The sequence below is a fragment of the Dermacentor silvarum genome, chromosome 8 (genome assembly GCF_013339745.2).
Source record: "Dermacentor silvarum isolate Dsil-2018 chromosome 8, BIME_Dsil_1.4, whole genome shotgun sequence".
NCBI classification, from domain to species: Eukaryota; Metazoa; Arthropoda; class Arachnida; order Ixodida; family Ixodidae; genus Dermacentor; species Dermacentor silvarum.
In genome coordinates, this window is record NC_051161.1 from 111,503,806 (window position 1) to 111,521,078 (window position 17,273).

General features: G+C 44.5%; 1 pseudogene; it reads right to left on the reverse strand.

The window, feature by feature from the left end:
* Window positions 1-16,589: 16,589 nt before the first annotated feature.
* LOC119462993 (U2 spliceosomal RNA) lies at window positions 16,590-16,769 on the reverse strand (annotated as a pseudogene).
* Window positions 16,770-17,273: the final 504 nt, after the last annotated feature.

The following is a 17,273-nucleotide window of genomic DNA, read 5'->3' on the forward strand; positions in this document are numbered from 1 at the left end:
AATCTTTTTTTTTCGGTGAAAGTTTGGCTAACTTTAGCTGGGCACGCTATATGAAGCCTTCGTTTTGTGAACCTTCGTCTTCCTCTCAATTATAAAGTAACACAATACGAGTTAACGCAAGTATTACGACATTTCAACTCCAAAAGTAATGCTTGATCTTATTTTAGCGTAAAGCCATGCACAACAGATTTTACGTACGACAGAAATCACCACGAGTAAGTAAAACTGTTACTTGTGGCCGTCCGTAGAACTCAGCCGTCTTCTTAAAATACAGCGAACTTCTTTGATATCTGTGAATCGACCGCAGTGTGGCATTGGCTCTTACTTTCCGTATTCCTATTTTGTGTATGCTTTCTGTTCTTTAACTTAGATTGTAGTCTCGCACAAAAGCATGGGTAATGAGCAATGGAAGAAAACACAAGAAAATTTAAGGCAGCGACATCACGAAACATTCTAGAGCCAGTATAAAAGCATAACCCAGGCATTATTTCCCCATATTCTCTTTGAGGAGATTCATTAGCCGGATGCCGCCTCTGACGCGAGTCATAATTTCCTGCCTCATCCATTCTCGTTTCTTGGGGCCGAATTCCCAAACCAGGGTCAGAGCCCCGGTGAGTGGGTGAGCGAGGCATGGGACCCCGCTTCTGGGGCGGCGCCTATTAGCGCCTCCGTATAAGTTTCTTTTTTTGGCATTATTTTCTTTTTTTATCGGCGACCTCGAGACTCGGAGTACGCATGCGATGCGACGAATGCCTAGAGTTGGAGCGCAGGTTCTAATGAATAAGAAATGTCTCAACAGTGGTTTTTCATTTTCGTTTTGCTGCCGCTCAGTCTCAAAAGAATCTCAGCGAAGAGACAGTTTTGGAAGCTTATTGGATGTGCAGACAACCATGATTCATCTGGGAAGATATAACACAACATAAAACTACACGTTATACTGGACGTGTAAGTGTACTTATGTAGCGCCTTTTTGTGTGTGTGTGTGTGTGTGTGTGTGTGTGTGTGCGTGCGTGCGTGCGTGCGTGCGCGTGTGTGCGTGCGTGCGTGTGTGTGTGTGTGTGTGTGGTGTGTGGTGTGTGTGTGTGTGTGTGTGTGTGTGTGTGTGTGTGTGTGTGTGTGTGTGTGTGTTTCAGACGGCGGAATATAGCGTACATGTATCGGTAAGGGCGCACCAGACTGCCCTTGCCCTTGCCGACCCATCGGCGGGAATAACGAGGCGGAGTGGGTGCTTACGTCACCCACATCGCATTTCTCATCGTTGCGGGAGAAGTCTTGAACGTTCGTGACTTTTCACCGTTTGACGTTGAACAATTCACTCTCGAGTCACCAGTGTTGGGTCTTTCACCCGGGGGGTGGGGGGGGGGGGGGGGGGGCGCTGCGCAAGTTACCACGATGAATGCACGCTGAAAGATGTGTAGCAAAACAACAGCATACAGTGCCAACGAAAGACTGTTGGGCAGAAGCTGTTTCACCGCATCTGTTTCGCAATTCGCGCACTTACAGTTCCTGCCTATAATATTTACCGTGTGGTATATGTAGCAAGGCTTACGCATTTAGGAGCACCGTGTTTTGTTTGTTAAAGCCGCCCGAGGTGAACAGCATATTCATTTACTTATTCGCTGTCGGGAAGTGCACCAGGAAACAATTGCGCTAGTTGTTTTTTCGCACGGTAAATTACGTAGAACAACCAACTGCACAAAAATTAAGGATCGCAGAATGGTTGTTGGCTGGGCTTCTCGGTGGAACACCATAATGTGGCAAAGAGCGCAAAGACAGGACCAAGATGAGAGAAACGGACGACGCTGGTGCTGGACTGCATGCATAAGTTGGCATCGTGATGATGATGTATGGTGTTTAATGGCGCAAGGGCCAAGTCTGACCAAAGAGCGCCATACAAGGCAAACTTGGCATCGTAATACGACTTCATGAAGGTCCTGCTCTATTGTGTACAGGGTGGTCAACTTTAGTTTTTCCGATAGGTTTAAAAATCGCCAGTTGCAGATCACATAATTCTAGCCCTTGAGCTTGAATATTCAAGGAGGCTCACATTACGTGCACAACAAATCGAAGCCCATATTTACCTAAATAAACTTTTCCCTTTTATTGCATTCCTAATCAAATACTTTATGGCAGATGTTGAAATTTACGAATCGTAGCCAGTGCAATTTCAAGGCATACCCACTTGGAATGAATTTCCAGAATGACACAAGTTTGGAGATATGCACCGCCAAACTCGCCGTAAAAATGCGCCGTTCTTCCACTTTTTGTGTTTTTTGTTAACAAAATGCTCTTTAATGCATTCAAACCCCAGAGTAAGTGGAACGCCCATGTAATTTTTCGTTACTTTGGGGATAATCTCTTCGAAACTGGTGTCGTTCTGGCAATTCCAAGTGGATGTGCCTTCCATGTTCACCGCCTACAATTCGTATATTGCAATATGCCAAAAACTACTTAATTCAGAAGTTAAGTAATATTTTTTTACTTAATTGAATATGTGTTTCGATTTATGGTACTAGTAATGTCCACCTCTTCGAATAATCCTGCTCAAGGACAATAATTATGCTGTCTAAAAATTTCGTAATACATGAAAAATGAGATCCACGTATTAGCGCAGTTATGTAGCAGCCTTTTTGAAAAACTTACGTTCGGCATAGGAGCAGATGTATCGCAAGACGCTCGCAGCAATACACTTTTTCATCACTGAAACTGAATGACGCCCTGCCATTACCGCTCGCCCGAAATGATGCAGAAGCGTAGCGGTATGCCGAGCATCTCGGAAGCAATGCTATAAGACTTTCGAAGTCGTTGTGGAACGATTCGCAAGGGCGGCTAAAAACAATGTTATATACAGCAGTGCAGTATATAATTCTATATTAAATTGATAGTATATACACAACTAATGCAAACCCAATTTAGCAATGTAATTAAGTAAACGGTTGTCGCAGTTGGCCTTAAATGCAAGGTTAGGAACTTGTAAAACATCCTCACGATTCTAAAGTTATAGGCGTGCATGATTTCCTGCGCTGTCATGCCCCAACACTAAATATACGTTGGACAAACCGGTAAAATTCTTTCGAATTCTGGACATCGCGAAGTGCACGATGTTCGCGGACATATGACATCTGCCGCACTTCTATGCTGTTTCTTTATAGAACTTTAAGAAAGTACGTTTCGTAATGGCGTGCAAATATAATGATAGCAATTAGAAAGATTGACTAATCGTATTTATCCAGCTCATGCTTCGCGTAATACGACGAATAATTTTTATCCGACTGTGCGATAAGTAAAAACATGCCCTTTTTTTCTTTTTTGCTCTGACAGCTTTCTAAAGTAAGTGAAACCTCGACACAGCAACACGATCGCCTTAATTGCACAAACTTTCGGCTGCACAGAGCGCCGCGTGACCACAGTGCTATTTAAAGCAAGCAAAATGCTCCAGCAGAAACTCACGGGCAGCAGCAGTTGGGGAAGAAAATTTATGCGTTGCCTTTCAACGAAGGGCACTAGATACGGCACAAGCTGTCAGCAGATTTTTCCGCCTGGATAATAGTGCATCCGTCGGAGCTGCAAGTAATATGCACATATTTCTCAATTTTGAATGGAAAGCTTACCGGGGTAAGAAAATCGCAACGCAAAGACTTCGTGGGCCTTCGGATTCGGTTGCTGGCGTCATATTGCGGTTACAAACAACCGCGAAGCGAGGCGTCCGGCCGCTTCTAATAACGAGCGATCAGAATTTCAGAGTGCCATGGTGTTTCTTATTTTACTTTTCCTTTAGCTGCGGCATCATGCTGAAATCTGTTTCTTTTCGCTATACAAAAATAGGAGGGAAGAAGAGGAGTATTTCTTGTAACTCTACACGACATGGTACCGCTTCGCATTTTCCTGACAACCTCATACATGTAACATAGAAAACTCAAGCTCGCAAAGTAAATAAAGCAATTGCAAAATCCGGCGCATCTAAGGATCGATCCCAGCGCACTTCCATTCTCTGCTTGGACCACATCTAGCGTTCTCTGCTTCTTGCACGCCGAGCGCATCCTGGTTTCTCGAGTTGCAAAGGCCGCATAATATGCGACGCGTAAAAATGAACCAAATCGTGCAATTGCGAGAGCTGGCGTCAGTAGCTGCGTCCAACAACGATTCGTTGCGACGTATAACAGTGTGTGCAACCTCCCGGCGTCAATTGCGGCCCAAGTCTGTTAATGACACTTCATATATTTTACAGCGTATGCCGTTATGGGCTCATTCTAACAGCCATTTCGGTTGGCGATGGTGTCCGCCGCCGCCGGTGTCCCTAACTGCGGTGTCCCGCCGTCAATGAGAGAAAAAAAAATCCGAATTCCCCCCGGCATCGAACCCGGGACAGCTGCACGGGAGTCAGCTACTCTAACACTGAGCATGGCAGCGCTTGTTACCTTGTAGCGAAAAAAAGTCACAGCGTAAGCTGCAGGAGCACCTTCATGAGAGTTCCATTTTCGGCAGCGCGCACTAGAAGGTTCGCACCTTGCAAAAAGGATCCATAACGTGTACCGAAGACTAAACACAGCTTTCGAGACTACGCGGCGCACATGTCCGTTTCCTTGAACCGTGGCACGACACGATGATGATGACGACGACGATGATGATGATGATGATGATGATGATCATTTATTTGTATCCCCTTTGAAACGAGGCGGTGGCGAACGGTCCAGTCTGCTTGAGTTGACCAGGTGCAGCTGCATGCAACATGGAAATGCTACATGCAACTGCTACGTGTGGGAAATGATTGGGGTATAATATGCAGACGAACAATGGAAGAAATTGAAATAATTAGACACTCGTTGTAGGTCTGTCATAAGAGTAATTATTTGAAACACTTACAGAGATTCGCCGCATCTTTGAGAGGAATTTTATACCTAAAGTAAAAAGGGGATAAAGCTACATGGCCGACATGTACCGAAAGGGTGAAGTGTGTAGGTTTATTTTGAGATATGAAAGTAATTTGTGAATACTGAATGTGTAGGCAAAGCTCAGAGTTTTTGGATTATTTGCAGCCTTTTCAATAATTTTCACATGCAAGCGCTGCCAAGCGTTATGAGTGACCCCCAATGCGAAGCAGTCCTGTTAGAGCTGTTGGAATTCCATCCTCTGATGTTCTGCGTCTAATTCACTGGGACTAATAATAGACAGTCTTAACAGTATTGTGTTACCATACGGTAAACACGTAATACCGACCGGCTTAGGAGCACGCATGCACTCACTTTACTGCACGGGAAGACTGTTCGTACCGATTACTGGGCACTAGACATTTCTAGAATAGCATTTGTCAATTTACGTACCTTAACTACAGGCACTCTTGCGTGACGTTGCGGCGCGTGTCCTTTCAAGAGTTTTAGTTTAACATCATTATCATCATCACCATCATCATCATCTGCCTATATTTATGTCCACTGCAGGACGCAGTGGCCTGCAGTGGAATTCCAACTTGCGCCTGCGAATTTTCTAACTTCATCAGCCCACCTAGTTTTCTGCCGTCCTCGACTGGGCTTCTGTTATCTTGGTATCCATTCTGTAACTCTAATGGTCCACCGGTTATCCATCCTACGCATTACATGGCCTGCCCAGCTCCACTTTTTCCGCCTAATGTCAACTACAATATCGGCTATATCCCCATTTGTTCTCTGATCCACACCGCTCTCTTCCTGTCTCTTAGCGTTAGGCCTAACATTTTTCGTTCCATCGCTCCTTGTGCGGTCCCTAATTTGTTCTCGAGCTTCTGTGTCAACCTCCAAGTTTCTGCATCATATGTTAGCACCGGCAGAATGCAATGATTGCACACTTTTCTTTTCAACGACAGCGGTAATCTCACAGGCAGAATTTGGTAATGCCTGCCGTATGCACTCCAGCCAAATTTTATTCTGATATAAATTTCTTTCTCATAATAATTGTCCCGTGTGAGTAATTGACCAAGGTAAACGTATTCCTTTACAGACTCTAGAGGGTGACTGGCGATCCTGAATTCTAGTTCCCTTGCCAGGCTATTGAGCATTATCTTTGTCGTCTGCATATTAATCTTCAACCCCACTCTTACATTTTCTCGGTTAAGGTCCTCAATCATTTGTTGTAATTCGTCTCCATTGTTGCTGTATAGGACAATGGCATCTGTAAACCGAAGGTTGGTGAGATGACATTGACATCCCAGTGTAAAAGCTTGAATACTTCTTCTAAGCATGCAGTGAATAGCATTGGAGAGATTGTCTCCTTGCCTGACCCCTTTCTTGATAGGTAACTTTCTACTTTTCTTGTGGAGAACCAAGGTTGCTGTGATATCCTTGTAGATATTTGCCAATATATTCACGGATACATGATGTACTCTTTGGTTACGTAATGCCTCTATGACTGCTGGTATATCTACTGAATCAAATGTTTTTTTCATAACCCATAATCTAATAAGTCATATAGAGAGGTTGATTGTACTCCGCAGATTTCTCTATTACATACGGGAACGCAAAGTTAACAAAGACGTTAGAAGAACGGGCGCCGCTTCGTGCTTTGTGCCAGATATATCCAAGTCAAGAGAAATCATTAGCAACTATCATGCCCTTTACATGAGGGCGCGTCTACTTGGACTTACGGACGCCGGAATCGCTCAACAGTGTGAGAAATCGGACGAGCTAGGTACACGTAAGTAACGTTTCAGGTGTGCTTAACGGAAGCGAAACCTCAACAAGGACGGGGAAAGCGACAAATCCATCAGCGCCCGCAACCCTGCGGCCGCAAATACGTCAACCTTGCGTATACATTAGGCACGCCGTCAATCCTGCCCGATCAATTAAGTCGATCCGGCTATAAATCGTACGCGAGTGGATACAGGCGACAGGAGACGGCGTTCAACACTGTCTATGCGTGCAGACCTGTGCTAAATCACAGTGCGGTAGAGACTGGAATTGGTATCAAGATTCATGGCTCTTGACGTCTATAAACAAGACCACTCGTTTAAATCATCTAGGACACCGCGGAGGCCTCGTATAAAGCATAAAATTAGAACTCCGTTGAGGATTCGGTGAGGCGTGCAGAACACAGATTCAGTAATGATTTGATGTTCAAGCATTTCCGTTTGCGCGTAAAACGTTTGGCGGCAGCTTCCACGTCCTGCACGAGCATCGTAAACACGTGGCACAGACCAATGTGTTCCCATGTAATGAGCTGCAATGCAACTAAGCAGCGGCGAAACGAGCAAGAAAAAAAATTAAAATTAATGTCCCCCGTTTCAGTGCATGGTACTTGCCGAACGAGATATGTTGTGCAAGGCCTGAGCTTACAAATTATGTTCAAAAGCAAGTCACCGACTCGCCGAGGCTCAAAGATGTCGCATGGGCACCACAGCAACGTTGTGCTAAATTAGCTTGGCGCCCCCCCCCCCCCCCTAGCCAAATGGCAACGACGAGGAGACAGAGCAGCAACCGAACGGTAACCGTTGTGGTAGAGCTCGCTCACAGATTGGGAGAAATCTTTTCCAGCGCGCAACTCAAGGGTGCTGATGTAGTGTGGCGAGATGTGTCCCGATGAGGCGTCCTGTGTCCTCCAGAGAAATTCGGCAATAAGTAGGCTGTTGGCGCCAAGAGTTGCGGCAAGCTAATACGCTCGATGCGGTGCAATGACGCTGCTATCATAGCAGAAACGTGTGCGACTTTGCACTCCCTCAGTTCGTTGGCAGTAAGGACACCACCACCGTTTCCTCACGCCTTGAGCCACGCGCGCGCATCAACGCACGCTTATGTGCGCACTGCACCTAACGTACGCGGACGTCCAGAGGTTGACGCAGCGGGAAGCAGAGTGGTTCAAAGATATTGCGATTGTTTTTTTTTTTTTTTTTTGCAGTAGATCACCAGAGAGCACGTGTGGTCCAGAACACCCGATATCTAGCAAGAAAAGTTGAAATGGTGACGGCCAACACTCGCTCATAATTTAGTTGCTTTTTATGTTTCAATTGTGTGTATAAGTCTTGCCTATTGTATCTTCGCCTACAACTATATTATCATCTGGTGACGAGTGAACCGTGGGAATGTAAAAGGGGAAGACAATCGGCGATTTTGTAAAATGATATAACATCTCGAGATTGTGATTTGCCTGGAAAAGCATGTTTGATGCAATAAGTTAGATGCACAAATTATGGTGTTCGGTATGTATTGAGAAGCAGCGACAAAATGGTGGTGCGTAAATCCCACTTTAAATGAAATAGGGGCAAAACAATGGGCCGAAAGAAAATTCCTCCAGAAGTTTTACCGGGGCCATTTGCTGGCTCGTTACGGTGGTAAAACGTCACAAAATATGTCTTTAAAACTCCGAAAAGCGCAGCCTTTGCTAAGGAGACAAAAATTTACTGAAGTTGCCGATTTCCTCGCTCAGTTTCCAACATTGTAAGACACACGAATATACGGAAAGCGCGCCAGGGAAAACAACTACAAGTCATCACGACTACTCCCAAGTTAAAATCTTGAGCTAATCTCTGTGCGGGCTGCGACCACTTTTTACTAGGCAACTCTGCGCTGGCGGAGCCGAATGGACAAGAGTCCCGACTTGCGCTGCTTGTGCTCTTTCTTCATGCGCCTGACACAGTGTGACACATGGGCGCAATCAAATGGCGCGCGCCGAGCCCGCCAATGGCTAGTCACTGCAGATTGTTTACTTTTGGGCCATCGAGGTGTTCCCTGATGCTGACTTTTCTTAATTAGCACTCGCCGAAGCGCTTGTTATCCGCGTGTCTAAATGCACCTGTAAAAGAGACAACATAACAAGGCTTGCACGAAACTCGGTCACGAATGACACTTCGTTTGCATTTCTTTGTGACATTAGGTATTCTTGTGACGAACAAACAATGCTGTTTTACTTGTCCAAACATAACCCGCGTATTTCAATGGGCCCGCCGTCAATTTGAACAACGGGTACTTGTACTTAAAAAAATTTCCTAATTTAAATCTTAATCTCATCGACAGAAGGGGAGGTAAAATGGGGCGTTGACGCTCGACCACTCACAGTTGAGCAGCGCTCGCTGAAAGCGCGAAATTATATCCGATGATGCCGCATTATACGAAGGCTCATGTGCTACGTGCAAGCGGCTATGCTTTCGATTAGGATGATGATTTAGAAATTTTATACGCTACTTTTGCATTCATGCAAACGCAGTTTACCAAGACATTTTAAGAATTAGTTGCCGGGCCCATTGAAATACGCGGGTTATGTTTGGACAAGTAAAACAGCATTGTTTGTTCGTCACAAGAATACCTAATGTCACAAAGAAATGCAAACGAAGTGTCATTCGTGACCGAGTTTCGTGCAAGCCTTGTTATGTTGTCTCTTTTACAGATTAAGATTTAATAAAATTTCCGCAACAGCTATATCTGGGTCACGCACTGGGCATAATAATCATTCTGCTCGATGAAGAGGGCGCGCAGATGGATGAATTTCTTTCCTCACAGCGTTTCTTATTTCCAGGAAAGAACTACGCAGTCAGATCGAGAACGCAATGTGGGTCTTAGCCACTGACGGTAGGGACGGATGGCGTTGCGAAAGACCCTTAGTTGCTGCTTGCTGTAATCGTGTTCGGTTACTTAAATTTTTTCTTCGATCTTCGTCACTCAGGGAAGTTTGAGGCTAAAATTGCACGATGAGAAGGCTCCGTCAGCGAATAGATTTATTTTCCCAAGGGTTTGTGAATACGTCCCGGCCGCCTGATCTCATACAATGCATGTTCAATAAACGTCCCAACGTCTTTGTCTCCCTTTCTTGTGTCTGTGTTTTTTATTGCGTTAAGTTACTTGTTCAGTTATAGAAAACCAACTAGACCAGCAACTAATTCTTAAAATGTCTTGGTAAACTGCGTTTGCATGAATGCAAAAGTAGCGTATAAAATTTCTAAATCATCATCCTAATCGAAAGCATAGCCGCTTGCACGTAGCACATGAGCCTTCGTATAATGCGGCATCATCGGATATAATTTCGCGCTTTCAGCGAGCGCTGCTCAACTGTGAGTGGTCGAGCGTCAACGCCCCATTTTACCTCCCCTTCTGTCGATGAGATTCACTAGCCATTTATATGAGTTCGCGGTCGGTTACTTAACCACCTGATGTTATCTGATGCTGTGCATTCAGGTGATCTGTTTTCCTAGCATGTGATCTCTGGTTTCGTGATAATGGGAATGACCAAGGTGGTATGATACAAGAAAGACGCTCAATATCAGCAGAATGCATCATCACTGACCTTTGTTTCTCCAAGGAATCCTTTTTTATTGCGATGGCAATTATATGGACACTCCAGGCGCATTTCTGCCGTCGTCATCGCCGTCGTCGTCGCCGTGAGGCTCCGTATAAAGTCAACAGGCGATGAAATCTTCGCCGCTCGCCGTATGCTGTATGTGCGAGTGAATGTGTGCAAGGGTGAGCTGGCGATCGCGGCTCAATCTCGCGCACGCAACGGCGGGTAGCGGGAAGGAAGCATGCCATGTTCCAATCGAGCGCAATGTTCTGGAGGGAGGGTAGGGAAGGGGGGGGGGGGCATTCTACAGCGCGCGCACGCCGGGCCGCGAGGTTCCGTAAGGCTCCAGGGGTTATAGGTAGGGCGGGGGAGCGTTCTACGCCGCGCGCGCGCCCGCCCGGGCGGGCGGGCGTATCTTGAAAGCCATCTGTGGTAGGAGCAAATCCGCCTTGCGTTATGTTTTCGCGGCATAGTTCGCGTTGATGCGAACGGCGGCACGAAGGTCAATTCGCTCGCTGCTGCTGCCGCGCTTGCTCACTGAGCGTTTTGACAGCTAGCTTCCGCGATCATCAAGTGAGATGCGTTCATTTTTGCTTGTGCGCGCGTTACACCATGCTTGCTAATTTAGTTAGTATATCTATGTTTACAAGTTCACTACGTATAGCTGTCCACTAATTTGCTATAGCAATCGATGCTTCGCCTTTCGGGTGAAACTGCGACGTTTTTCAATCGCTCTCTAAAACATCAGAACACGTGCGAAATCGTTGTCCGTATCAAAAAAATAAGGTACGATAACCGGTCAGACCCTTGCATCTCGTGTATCTTGTACAAACACCATCTTGGCAGATGCGTATTCCTTGGTCATCGTTGAACTTGAGTAGTAGACGCACGACAACTAAGGCTCGCACCTTGCCCAAACAGCACCGAAAAGTATTGCGATTAAAATTTTTCCACTGTAACGATTTTCCGGGAAAATGCATTCAAACTCAAGCCAGTATACAATACGGGAGCGCTTTGTTTTGAGCGCAGAGCCGACAGGTTTACCTTAAGAAAGTTGGTAACTACTGTGATGATAATGCACGGAAAGAATGTACAACCCATATTACATGTTCTTTAGCAGTTTTCTTTGTTTTTCGTATATCGATTTGTAACGGTCAGATATCTCAGCGCAGCACCTCGCCGTGGCTGCTGGGTGCTGCGCTCTTGCTGAATAGTTCACATGCAAGACAGGAGAACCATGTTTGATATCCCTACACGTTTCCAGGCGGCGGGCTTTCTTTTTTTACGGAACTACGCAGTGAAAGGTTAGCTTTTAAAAAGCTAACCTTTCTATGGTTTCGTTGCTAAAGTTTTGTGGTATGCACATGTGCTTTTCGGTCATTCGCCGAGTAAAATTCAGTTTACTATTGCACTCTCTTCAGGATTGACCGGCTCTAGTCGGTGCGCCGATTCTGGCTGCAGTGTCATAGAAAAGGGGCGAACCCGAGGACAGTATAAGTGTTGTCACGTGGCGGGGTCTCCCTGTTTTGCCTTCCCTATCAGGCAGGCAGTCGATGTGGTGCGACGTGGTGCAGAATCTAATCAATTGCGAGGCATTTATTTCATCGCTTAATGAAAGCTGCGCTTCTTAGATTCAAACATGTCGATTTGATGTGCGTAATTTTTGTTTTACTTATAATCATAAAGGCAAGATCAAAACATGCCACCACTATTCTATACAAAAAGCAGCAAATGAGGGCGATCAATAGGATTCGTGCGACAGTAATACGTCAGCATTAGCATTCCCCAGCAGAAGGCCCGGCGTCCATTGTTACTTTTAACTATATAATACACAGTCACAAACGCAGCCACTAAAGCGACTATCAGAACACGAGACACGTGTCCAGACTTGTCAGGTAGGGAAGTGGATCTGCTAACGACCGAGCGCCAACTGTACAGGGGCCGTATCTACCACACTGCGCCATAGCATGCAGCAGAAAACGCTCTAGAGCATCTGGTCTATGCAACGTGTGTCGTTACCATTCGTACCAGTCCCTCGATGATGCATTTACTAAGGCATTGTGAGAGGTATTATAAGATAACACGTTTTAGGCGTTGATACTTCGAAATCTGGAACTTCATCAACATTCTTATTAGTAAGAAAATAAAAATGCCATTGTGACAACCGCTTCAGGTTTCAGACGCAAAGAAACAAGTGTTCGAACTTTTGTTAAGTTGTCGTTTAAAGTACGCACTCTGTAGGAAGCGAGCGTTTTTCTGTGACATGAAAGTTTGCATCACGGCTACTAAGGTAGAGCTAGTCGAAAAAGGAGCAAAGCCCATACGTCTTAGAGGCAACCTATCGTCCTTGTTTCTTTTTCGATATTTTTCGTTACTGTGTTCAGACAGCCCCGTTTTCACTGCATATTTGCTTCACCACTGTTTTTTCTGCGCACGACCGGCCTTTGACGCGTTCTCATCCTCGCCTCTATGTGACAGGATGTCTGCAGTTTTCTCTGCGTTGAGAATCAACATTTTCTAAAACACGCAACATATTCTGTAAAACGGGTAGCATGCTTGAGAAGAACGAGGACTGTACGTACCCTTTGAATTATTGTATCAAGACACTTTTTTCATGCATGTCTTGTAGACCCTTCTGTGATATGGTAGCATAGATTAATCGCAGTCCACTGCAGCTTTTGTTCCAAGCTTAACCGCCCTGTCAGCGCACCGCGTAATCTACTCGAAGATAACGGAGCAGGACGTCGCGGTTAATAAACAAACTTAGGCCTCTATTGTTTCAGCTAACTTACCGAACGAGCTGTTATCTTCCTAGCGCGCTTCGGCTTGAGGTTTTCATATGATGTCATTCTTCACGCCGTTCGATCAAGCACTGCTGGGGTCGTATGCGATGAAAAGGCGAAAAAAATAATCGCCTTTTTATTGGCTTTATCCTAACGAAACTGTAATTCTCCGTCACCTTTCTATGCAGCTCTTTTGTATCTTACTGTGCGTACGTGTAGAGCATTCATCTTGAAAACACAATGTCGTATTTTAGAAACTGTATCCCACTGAAACCAAAGCAGCCACCATAGCGGTTGCGATGATAAGACTTGGTTACTTAATGTTGTTAACTTTTTTTAGGTTGTCTAATGTTGCGATAGGAATAACACAAGAAAGTCAAGAAACCTAAACAGCATCATGTGGTGAATATTGATTTTAACCTTCTCACCTATTCTTAAAAAAGAGCGTTATATAATAATTCTTAATATACGCAGTCCTTTAAGGGTATCTGCTCTAAAGAACGAATTTAAGTCATGAAATTTAATTATTTCCCAGTAATCTTCATGAGCCACGCGAAGAACTTCAAAATTGAGCAATGCCGTTTTAAGCAAATTTTAACAGCCTGCCATCATTTATCTCCTAACTACTTTATAACTGAAGATTGATTACGAAGGTTTATTATTTAGCGGTGTGCGAATATTCGAATATTTCTAATAACGAATCGAATACACACTACTCGTAAGTGCGAATCTTTTTCGAATACTCTTAGAATATTTCAAAAAGTAAACTTCACTTAAGTAAACAGAAAATTAGAGGAAAAGTATGGTAAATTTTCAACCCCATGGGCATAGCATAGACATTAAAAGCTTGCGTAGTAGAGGAGGCTACGTCACCTAGGTAGCCATACTTTACATTCAGTATAGCAAGTATTCGCACTCTCTGAAGAGCCCTGGGTATGAGAATTATGTACTTTGATTACTCTTAATGCTCCATATGTGCTTTTGATAAGCAACGCTTCATAACGTAATATGTAATGACTGAAACTTGCTAACAATATAAGAATACTAGAATGCTACCGTTGCTTTATATTATTTGAGATAACGACTCTTCATTATTCAAAAAAGTATTCGATATTGATTTCGATTCAACTTGAGTCTGGCAATGTTCGATTCGCATTCGATTCGGTTGCAAAAAATCACTATTCGCACACCGGTATTTATTATTCACTCCTTATTTCCTTTACACGCATAGAGAAAAGGCACATAACTTCTAGCAAATACGTCATAGCCCGTCGGAATATTTTTTGAATTCTTGAGGTTTCTTTTTTTTACCGTGCACCAACAAACTTGACAAAAGAGCCTGTTCGAATTCTGCCACTGTCGAAATTCATCTGCCGTGATATGCAATCGAAACAGCATCATCATGCACAGAAGCAGCACGTCGTAGCGGTTGAACCCATTCTGGTATGTTACGAACTTTTTTTCTAATAACGCAAAGGAACTAACAAAACGATCTACAACTTCTTTGAATACTCGGCGTTGATGAACATACCTGACACTTCCATTGATCCTCACACTATAAGAAGGCCTTATGTTTGGGACTTTCACTAATCACGAACAGCGAGGAACGGGACCAACATGGAAGATAAGCAACGGACAGATGCGGACATATGTGTAAAGATTCAAGAACACCGAACTCCGATGATAACTGTTCTAACGTGTGTTTTGTGCCCTCTCTGCATGAGCTGTGGATCGACGCGCATAAATTAGTGTCAAACTTCATGGTCATGCATATTTTATTCCAATTCATCAATCCGAACGAGAGCTGGTGACTGCGTGTCCGTATTTTTCTGTTCACTGGCGGCAACAGGCTACATAACAATAGCGAATAGTTGATTATTTGTAAAATTATTGCATTATGAGAGAAATAAGGCTGGTAAGCCATAGGGGCACCTTAAATAAACTCTTGTGCGTGTGGAAAACTGTTGCGAGCTCGCTTCAATCAACATTTTTTTTTTCAATTTTAGCGCGAAGCCTCCGTTGCTTACTGTCGTGCGGTTTTCATTTGGGTCAGTCAGTCACTGGTTGGGTTTTCGCCGAATATACGCTTTCTCACTATGTGAAAAAATACATAAATAAAGGAAGCGCGTCTAGTGGTCGGTTTCAAACATGGCTGCTTAAGTGCACAAGCCAGATGGCTTAACAACTTCACCATAGCCACAAGCACGAAATGTGTTCGTTGACATTTTAGCATCTTTTCTTATTAAAGAAACACCCAACGTGATGATGGTGATGATTTCATGGCATCCCCTTTGACACGGCGCGGTGACAAATAGTCAGCTAGCCTGGTTGTTTTTTTTTTTCAGGTATGCTGAACACGTTTTTTACCTAACAAGCGCGTAATCATAGTGTCACCTGGCGGCTGATTTGAGCAGATTCTGCATTCTCTTGCTGGCTTCACGAGGCGGTGGCTGGAGAACGCAAGCACGAAAAGGAAAATTAGCAGCGAACTAGAAGTATTCTTTCAAGCTCCATAAAATTCTTCAATTTTTTGTGTTAATGCAAAATAAGATTGTGTAAGGATGAATCTCCACTACTGATCCTTTATTTCTTTTGGCTACGGTTAGATTATATGGTGAGTTTATGTGAGTGTTTGTTGTGTCATCAAACCATGCAGATCAGTAACTAACATTTTTCCCTACGTTGTTACATACTCGCCTCGACACTTCACGAACTTGCACTAATTGAAAGACGTTCTGCGGGACAGATTGAAAATAAATAAATAAAAAGAAGAGCAAAACAGCATCACACACCCACACGCTCACACGCACACGCGCACGCACGCACGCACGCACGCACAAACACACACACACACACACACACACACACACACACACACACACGCACACACAATACTAAATAAAAAAAAACGTCCGGAAAGTTCATCCAATCCGTATTAAGGCTCTGGAACTGTTATTTCCAAAGCATGAAAAAATCTCTCAGCGCCTCGATTTGGCTTTGTGCACAAATACATCAGAAGGTTATTTACCGTGCTACCTCCCCGTAGACGAGAAAAAAAAGAAAAAATCTGAAAAAAGAAGCAGTTATCAGTCGAACCATCTCATTTTTCAACCATCAAGTACCTTTCCATTTTTCGGTCGGCGCCCTTAATTCAAAGTTTAAAAGCAGTGTCCGTTCCCATGGCGTCCTGTCGTTATACGGCCGTTACGGAGGAAGAACATCGTTCAGTGGCTGCAAGTGATCGAGACGGAAATGGTTCATGAGGCCATAGGAATTAGAGGCATGATTTTATTTCCGCTATTTCGTATTTTACTTCCATCACTTCCGTGGACGAAAGGCCACGCGTTTAAGCTTGGTCGTGCCATCGATATCGGCCGTTTCGTACATAAAAAGAAAAAAAAGCAAGGCGAATGCAAAAAAAAAAAATTATCTGCGCATGCGTCACCAGCATGCGAAGGATGAGCGGTTCACAAATGCGCTTAAACTTGATATTTTTTATCCTAGAATTGCTTGACGAATTTTGCAGTGAAGCTGTATATGGCTAGTTTCCAGCGGATTGATATCCGTAGTAAAAAAAAAAAAAATCACGAAGACTGTGCAATACCAGGCTGACCAGCGGTGGAGGTGAAGCAGTCTTCAAGCACTCCGCCAACTTGCAAAAATAAGTTTAATACCTTGGGTCCAAATACAACCCATATCAGATCGTAAACTGATCAGAACACATACTACATATTGACCTGCATCGGCCATGTCGACGTTCGCACGAGACACGTGTACGTCATCCCGCGTATTCAAACTAGTGCGTACCAATCTAAGTGTCTTCTTTGGCCTGACGTCATGTTTTGCGTATAGGCTCCTTTCCTGAGTTCTGCTCTGACTATGAAATGTGTAGGCCGCGTGTGGTACGGTCTGAAGAAGAACAGCGTGCCTACCAAGAACGACGGCGTGGACAGAAAAGGGAATGGGTGCGGCGGCGGCGGAAGGAGACCATCCACGATGAGCCGGCCCCGGACACCAATCGTATAAGCGTGCTGCCCGCCAGGACCGTGAGGCAGAAAGAAATACGAACCGTCGATGTGGCCCCGATCCCGCAAACTTTGAATGTTTCAGCGTTGCAACGGTCAGTCGCCACATACACAGCTTCGCTGATCATCGACCTTCACAGAGTGGAATGGCACTGAGGTTTTTTCATGTTATGTAGTTTAACATTTCGCTGCTGAACTCGATCTTGCCGGCTGCGAAAAATTCAAAATG